Source organism: Cryptomeria japonica, chromosome 2 (assembly GCF_030272615.1).
Source record: "Cryptomeria japonica chromosome 2, Sugi_1.0, whole genome shotgun sequence".
NCBI lineage: Eukaryota > Viridiplantae > Streptophyta > Pinopsida > Cupressales > Cupressaceae > Cryptomeria > Cryptomeria japonica.
Window position 1 is genome coordinate 623,623,933 of NC_081406.1, and position 9,297 is coordinate 623,633,229.

The window sequence follows — 9,297 nt, forward strand, 5'->3', positions numbered from 1 at the left end:
TGAGATGAGAAAACCTCTAGACTCTTGTAGGGCTAACAACCTACCTTCGACCTCATCACTCCCAGAGGGAGAAGTGAAGGCACTAGTAGAGGTGAGATAGGTGGCCACTGCAGCTAAATCATGGGCCCAAATAAATCTAGCAAAAATTAGATTATTTTAACAAGATACGATGGGGATATACCGAGAGGCAATATAGGCAAGTGGAGCATTAGCCTCTTGTTCTACACAATGGGAACAAAAGCTAGGCATTTTTTATAACCAATTTCAAATTTTGAATAAAGTTCTGCATCTAGGGGAAGAGGTAATAATGGAGGAGGATCTCTTAGGAGGAGATAGTTGCAAGAGCCTGCAGTCTTACGCATACATTTTGGAACTAAAGGTCGAAATGGTTCAGCTGTATGTGAAGGATATGGTAGAGATCTGAGTCCATCTGAGGCACTTGAAGGTGAGATACTTGATATACTGCCAAGTCATTTTCAGGAAAGGTCTTCTATACTAATCAAGCCAACTCAGCTAGTGAACATTGGGAGTCAAGAGACACCACACATCATTCATGTAGCTCAATCGTTATCAGCCAAAGAATTGAAAGATTGCACTCATCTCTTTTTAGAAAAGAAGATCAATTTTGCATGGACGTACTCTGATATGCCAGGTCTCGATCTTGATCTTATCATATAACATCTTTCTATCACACTAGGAGTTAAACCAATCAAGAAAAAACTTCATAAGATGCATCCTCATGTGGTACTTCTAGTCAAAGCTGAACTAGAAAAATTGCTAAAAGCTGGATTTATTAGAGCTATAGACTACGTAGGAAAAGATCTGCTAAATGAGATATTAGTCTTAACTCCTCAAGACGAAGAAGACCTCTTTACACATATAGCTGTAGGGCAAGGTGGAACAGAGGTAGAAGCAGATAAGGAGGAGATAACATTCAATGAAGCGGTCAACAATAAGTTGGGAGAATTACACAAGCAATAGGCTCTCCAAACTAATCTAGCCCATCAAGGTGCTTCATCTCATGATCCTAAACAAACAAATGCAGAAGACAGGGATGAAGCAAAGGAACAAGCAGAGGTGCATATTGTAATTGCTGATATAGTGTCACATCAAGGTGACAAAGATCAAGAAATACCACAGTGGCTTGAATTTAATTTTGAGAAGAAGAAGAGAGAGGCAAACCTCCCTAACCTGACATTGCAACAGGTAATCGTGGAGGAGCCCCCAAAGGTTAATAAGCCAAAAATTATACATCACTTGTCTAGAACGGGTTCCGATGAAGTGGTTGCTAATGTGGCAGTTCTACTCTAGGTTGAAGGTCAAGCTTCTCATAAATATGAAGTATCCCAAGTGAATTTGGGTAGGCAAACAAAGTGGGGAGAGCTAAATACTTGGGAACTAGCCACAAGTGTTGTCAAGGGGCGTGTAGAGAAAGAACATAGTTCAAACATGGAGCTCAAAGCGCAACTAAGGTAATACAAGCAGTTGTTGCTTGAGATGAGAAAACCTCTAGACTCTTGTAGGGCTAACAACCTACCTTTGACCTCATCACTGCCAGAGGGAGAAGTGAAGGCACTACTAGAGGTGAGATAGGTGGCCACTGTAGCTAAATCATGGGCCCAAATAAATGTAGCAAAAATTAGATTATTTTAACTGGATACGATGGGGATATACCGAGAGGCAGTACAGGCAAGTGGAGCATTAGCCTCTTGTTCTACGCAATGGGAACAAATGCTAGGCATTTTTTATAACCAATTTCAAATTTTGAATAAAGTTCTGCATCTAGGGGAAGAGGTAATAATGGAGGAGTATCTCTTAGGAGGAGATAGTTGCAAGAACCTGCACTCTTACGCATACATTTTGGAACTAAAGGTCGAAATGGTTCAGCTGTATGTGAAGGATATGGTAGAGATCTGAGTCCCTCTGAGGCACTTGAAGGTGAGATACTTGATATACTGCCAAGTCATTTTCAGGAAAGGTCTTCTATAGTAATCAAGCCAACTCAGCTAGTGAACATTGGGAGTCAAGAGACACCACACATCATTCATGTAGCTCAATCATTATCAGCCATAGAATTGAAAGATTTCACTCATCTCTTTTTAGAAAAGAAGATCAATTTTGCATGGACGTACTCTGATATGCCAGGTCTCGATCTTGATCTTATAATATACCATCTTTCTATCACACTAGGAGTTAAACCAATCAAGAAAAAACTCCATAAGATGCATCCTCATGTGGTACTTCTAGTCAACGCTGAACTAGAAAAATTGCTAAAAGCTGGATTTATTAGAGCTATACTACGTAAAAAAGATCTGCTAAATGAGATATTAGTCTTAACTCCTCAAGACTAAGAAGACCTCTTTACAGATATAGCTGTAGGGCAAGGTGGAACAGAGGTAGAAGCAGATAAGGAGGAGATAACATTCAATGAAGTGGTCAACAATAAGTTGGGAGAATTACACAAGCAATAGGCTCTCCAAACTAATTTAGCCCATCAAGGTGCTTCATCTCATGATCCTAAACAAACAAATGCAGAAGAGAGGGGTGAAGCAGAGGAACAAGCAGAGGTGCATATTGTAATTGTTGATATAGTGTCACATCAAGGTGACAAAGTTCAAGACATACCACAGTGGCTTCAATTTAATTTCGAGAAGAAGAAGAGAGAGGTAAACCTCCCTAAGGTGACATTGCAATAGGTAATCATGGAGGAGTCCCTAAAGGTTAATAAGCCAAAAATTATACATCACTTGTCTAGAACAGGTTCCGGTGAAGTGGTTGCTAATGTGGCAGTTCTACTCTAGGTTGAAGGTCAAGCTTCTCATAAATATGAAGTATCCCAAGTTAATTTGGGTAGGCAAACAAAGTGGGGAGAGCTAGATACTTGGGAACTAACCACAAGTGTTGTCAAGGGGCATGTAGAAAAGAACATAGTCCAAACATGGAGCTCAAAGCGCAACTAAGGTAATACAAGCAGTTGTTTACTGAGATGACAAAACCTATAGACTCTTGTAGGGCTAACAACCTACCTTCGACCTCATCACTGCCAGAGGGAGAAGTGAAGGCACTAGTAGAGGTGAGATAGGTGGCCACTGTAGCTAAATCATGGGGCCAAATAAATGAAGCAAAAATTAGATTATTTTAAAAAAGATACGATGGGTATAAACTGAGAGGTAGTACAGGCAAGTGGAGCATTAGCCTCTTGTTCTACACAATGGGAACAAAAGCTAGGCATTTTTAATAACCAGTTTCAAATTTTGAATAAAGTTCTACATATAGGGGAAGAGGTAATAATGGAGGAGGATCTCTTAGGAGGAGATAGTTGCAAGAACCTGCAATCTAACGCATACATTTTGGAACTAAAGGTCAAAATGGTTCAGCAGTATATGAAGGATATGGTATAGATCTGAGTCCCTTTGAGGCACTTGAAGGTGAGATACTTGATATACTGCCAAGTCATTTTCAAGAAAGGTCTTCTATACTAATCAAGCAAACTCAGCCAGTGAACATTGGGAGTGAAGAGACACCACACATCATTCATGTAGCTCAATCATTATCAGCCAAAGAATTGAAAGATTCCACTCATCTCTTTTTAGAAAATAAGATCAATTTTGCATGGACGTAATCTAATATGCCAGGTCTCGATCTTGATCTTATCATGTACCATCTTTCTATCACACTAGGAGTTAAACCAATCAAGAAAAAACTCCATAAGATGCATCCTCATGTGGTACTTCTAGTCAAGGCTAAACTAGAAAAATTGCTAAAAGCTAGATTTATTAGAGCTATAGACTACGTAGAAAAAGATCTACTAAATGAGATATTAGTCTTGACTCCTCAAGACTAAGAAGACCCCTTTAAATATATAACTACAGGGCAAGGTGGAACAGAGGTAGAAGTAGATAAGGAGGAGATAACATTCAATGAAGTGGTCAACAATAAGTTGGGAGAATTACAGAAGCAATAGGCTCTCCAAACTAATCTAGCCCATCAAGGTGCTTCATCTCATGATCCTAAACAAACAAATGCAGAAGAGAGGGATGAAGGAGAGGTGCATATTGTAATTGCTGATATAGTGTCATATCAAGGTAACAAAGACCAAGACATACCAGAGTGGCTTGAATTTAATTTCGAGAATAAGATGAGAAAGGCAAACCTCCCTAAGGTGACATTGCAACAGGTAATCATGGAGGAGCCACCAAAGGTTAATAAGCTAAAAAATATACATCACTTGTCTAGAACGGGTTCCGGTGAAGTGGTTGCTAATGTGGCAGTTCTACTCTAGGTTGAAGGTCAAGCTTCTCCTAAATATGAAGTATCCCAAGTGAATTTGGGTAGGCAAACAAACTACGAAGAGCTAAATACTTGGGAACTAGCCACAAGTGTTGTCAAGGGGCGTGTAGAGAAAGAACATAGTTCAAACATGGAGCTCAAAGCACAACTAAGCTAATACAAGTAGTTGTTGATTGAGATGAGAAAAACTCTAGACTCTTGTAGGGCTAACAACCTACCTTTGACCTCATCACTGCCAGAAGGAGAAGTGAAGGCACTAGTAGAGGTGAGATAGGTGGCCACTGCAGCTAAATCATGGGCCCAAATAAATCTAGCAAAAATTAGATTATTTTAATAGTATATGATGGGGATATACCGAGAGGCAGTACAGGCAAGTGGAGCATTAGCCTCTTGCTCTATGCAATGGGAACAAAAGCTTGGCATTTTTTATAACCATTCTCAAATTTTGAAAAAAGTTCTGCATCTAGGGGAAGAGGTAACAATGGAGGAGGATCTCTTAGGAGGAGATAGTTGCAAGAACCTGTAGTCTTACGCATACATTTTGGAACTAAAGGTTGAAATGGTTCAGCAGTATGTGAAGGATATGGTAGAGATCTGAGTCCCTCTGAGGCACTTGAAGTTGAGATACTTCATATACAGCCAAGTCATTTTCAGGAAAGGTCTTCTATACTAATCAAGCCAACTAAACCAGTGACCATTGGGAGTCAAGAGACACCACACATCATTCATGTAGCTCAATCATTATTAGCCAAAGAATTGAAAGATTTCACTCATCTCTTTTTAGAAAAGAAGATAAATTTTGCATGGACGTACTCTGATATGCCAGGTCTCGATCTTGGTCTTATCATATACCATCTTTCTATCACACTAGGAGTTAAACCAATCAAGAAAAAACTCCATAAGATGCATCCTCATGTGGTACTTCTAGTCAAGGCTGAACTAGAAAAATTGCTAAAAGCTGGATTTATTAGAGCTATAGACTACGTAGAAAAAGATCTGCTAAATGAGATATTAGTCTTAACTCCTCAAGACTAAGAAGACCTCTTTAAAGATATAGCTGTTGGGCAAGGTGGAACAGAGGTAGAAGCAGATAGGGAGGAGATAACATTCAATGAAGACATCAACAATAATTTGGGAGAATTACACAAGCAATAGGCTCTCCAAACTAATCTAGCCCATCAAGTTGCTTCATCTCATGATCCTCAACAAACAAATGTAGAAGAGAGGGATGAAGTAGAGGAACAAGCAGAGGTACATATTGTAATTGATGATATAGTGTCACATCAAGGTGACAAAGATCAAGACATACCATAGTGGCTTGAATTTAATTTCAAGAAGAAGAAGAGAAAGGCAAACCTCCCTAAGGTGACATTGCAACAGGTAATCATAGAGGATCCCCCAAAGGTTAATAAGCCAAAAATTATACATCACTTGTCTAGAATGGCTTCCGGTGAAGTGGTGGCTAATGTGGCAGTTCTACTCTAGGTTGAAGGTCAAGCTTCTCATAAATATGAAGTATCCCAAGTGAATTTGGGTAGGCAAAGAAAGTGTGGAGAGCTAAATACCCTGTAACTAGCCACAAGTGTTGTCAAGGGGCGTGTATAGAAAGAACATAGTTCAAACATAGAGCTCAAAGTGCAACTAAGGTAATACAAGCAATTGTTGATTGAGATAAGAAAACCTCTAGACTCTTGTAGGGCTAACAACCTACCTTCGACCTCATCAGTGCCAGAGGGAGAAGTGAAGGCGCTAGTAGAGGTGAGATAGGTGGCTACTACAGCTAAATCATGGGTCCAAATAAATGTAGCAAAAATTAGATTATTTTAACAGGATACGATGGGGATATACCGAGAGGCAGTACAGGCAAGTGGAGCATTAGCCTCTTGTTCTACACAATGGGAACAAAAGCTAGGCATTTTTTATAACCAGTTTCAAATTTTGAATAAAGTTCTGCATCTAGGGGAAGAGGTAATAATGGAGGAGTATCTCTTAGGAGGAGATAGTTGCAAGAACCTGCAGTCTTACGCATACATTTTGGAACTAAAGGTCGAAATGGTTCAGCTGTATGTGAAGGATATGGTAGAGATCTGAGTCCCTCTGAGGCACTTGAAGGTGAGATACTTGATATACTGCCAAGTCATTTTCAGGAATGGTCTTCTATACTAATCAAGCAAACTCAGCCAGTGAACATTGGGAGTCAAGAGACACCACACATCATTTATGTAGCTCAATCATTATCAGCCAAAGAATTGAAAGATTTCACTCATCTCTTTTTAGAAAAGAAGATCAATTTTGCATGGATGTACTCTGATATGCCAGGTCTCGATCTTGATCTTATCATGTACCATCTTTCTATCACACTAGGAGTTAAACCAATCAAGAAAAATATCCATAAGAGGCATCCTCATGTGGTACTTCTAGTCAAGGCTAAACTAGAAAAATTGCTAAAAGCTGGATTTATTAGAGCTATAGACTACGTAGAAAAAGATCTGCTAAATGAGATATTAGTCTTAACTCCTCAAGACTAAGAAGACCTCTTTAAAGATATAGCTGCAGGGCAAGGTGGAACAGAGGTAGAAGCAGATAAGGAGGAGATAACATTCAATGAAGCGGTCAATAATAATTTGGGAGAATTACACAAGCAATAGGCTCTCCAAACTAATCTAGCCCATCAAGGTGCTTCATCTCATGATCCTAAACAAACAAATGCAGAAGAGAGGGATGAAGCAGAGGTGCATATTGTAATTGCTGATATAGTTTCACATCAAGGTGACAAAGATCAAGACATACCACAGTGGCTTGAATTTAATTTCAAGAAGAAGAAGAGAAAGGAAAACCTCCCTAAGGTGACATTGCAACAGGTAATCATGGAGGATCCCCCAAAGGTTAATAAGCTAAAAATTATACATCACTTGTCTAGAACGGGTTCCAGTGAAGTGGTTGCTAATGTGGTAGTTCTACTCTAGGTTGAAGGTCAAGCTTCTCCTAAATATGAAGTATCCCATGTGAATTTGGGTAGGAAAACAAAGTGGGGAGAGCTAAATACTTGGGAACTAGCCACAAGTGTTGTCAAGGGGTGTGTAGAGAAAGAGCATAGTTCAAACATGGAGCTCAAAGCCCAACTAAGGTAATACAAGCAGTTGTTGATTGAGATGAGAAAACCTCTAGACTCTTGTCTGGCTAACAACCTACCTTTGACCTCATCACTGCCAGAGGGAGAAGTGAAGGCACTAGTAGAGGTGAGATAGGTGGCCACTGTAGCTAAATCATGGGCCCAAATAAATGTAGCAAAAATTAGATTATTTTAATAGGATACGATGGGGATATACCGAGAGGCAGTACAGGCAAGTGGAGCATTAGCCTCTTATTCTACGCAATGGGAACAAAAGCTAGGCATTTTTTATAACTAGTTTCAAATTTTGAATAAAGTTCTGCATCTAGGGGAAGAGGTAATAATGGAGGAGGATCTCTTAGGAGTTTATAGTTGCAAGAACCTGCAGTCTTATGCATACATTTTGGAACTAAAGGTCAAAATGGTTTAGCAGTATGTGAAGGATATGGTAGAGATCTGAGTCCCTCTGACAGAAATTTTGAAGTATGAGAGATTTTTGAAGCATATACTCAGAGTCTTTGGGTTAGGATTAGCTAGTGCCAGAGTAATGGAGCAAGAGAAATTTTTGAATCAGTGGGATGCATACGAGGCCCAACATTTAGGACCTCCGGCTTAGTTTGATGTTACCCTCATGGATAGGTAAACATATTTGATCACCCAGTGTGAAGAGGTGGCAGAGATAGTAAGGGAGTTAGAGAAAGGAAAGAAGCATGCAAAGGAAGTTTTGAAGAAATAAAAATTTAGAATTAAACAAGTAGTTGATCCTCCTGTTCAAGCAGTCACATGCATTATTGATAATTATAGAGCTTTCATTAAAAAGTGAAAGATGAACACATGGTTACTAAAGATAGAAGGCTCTTTGCATGACTCCCAATTTTATATTTTTTAGTTATAGCTCCAACTCGAGTTCCAATTTTGAGAAAATTTTTGAATGACTACGAAAGCTTGGCTCACCTAGCATGGTCTTCATAGTGCTCATGCAGCCCCTATTTTGTAGTAGTTAACCGGAGTATTAAGGTAGAAACTTGCAAGTTAACTGCGACTCCTAGTTTGAGTTCTTAATTTAGGTTAGATTTATTTCCTAGATAATAGGGCAGAAACCTTCTATAAATTAAGAATTTGGATTCATTTGTAAGGGTCCCCAAATTGATGTTTTGTTGCCTACTTAGAGATTTTTAGAGTATTTTGCAGATTGTTAAGAATTTGAGTTATTTGTGTTACACATTCATTGAGATTAATACAAGAAGCAACTTGTAGATTGCCTAATATATGTCTATATTCTATGAAATTGTTCTATGCAATTTGGTAATGTCTATTATTTGGAATTAGCAATGTGGTTTGATCTTTTGTTTATTGCTTTATGAATCATATTGCGCACGTGAGTTGTGTATGGGAATTATTGTGGTAGGCAATATTGTTGATGATTTTATTTCCATAAGTCTATGAAATTGATGATTTTGTAGGTTTACTGGAGGTTCATTATTGAATGCTAATTTGAATAATATTTGATAATTTTTTGGATTGCAGGGAGCTAACTAAGTAGTTTGTTAAGTTGTTATTGAATTGATTTCATTATTATTTTCTTTTTCCCTTTACTCTCCGTAGTTTATTTTCCAGAGAATCTTAAATCATAAAATACAAAAAAAGGGAAGTTCAGCCATCCATGATCAACGAGATTTAGTTTCAACCAGCAAGCCCCTTAATAGGTACAATCTTATCAACCATTAGGCTTCCCATCACCATCATGACCTGACTATAGAGACCTTGGACTAGTGAGTTTTCCCAAACTCATTATTTTTTATGAGAGGTGATGAGTGTTCACATTGGCTACTTGATTATTGGCAGGTGTGTCAGAAACAGTTGTCAACAAAAAATGGTGCTAGAAGGAGGGCCTG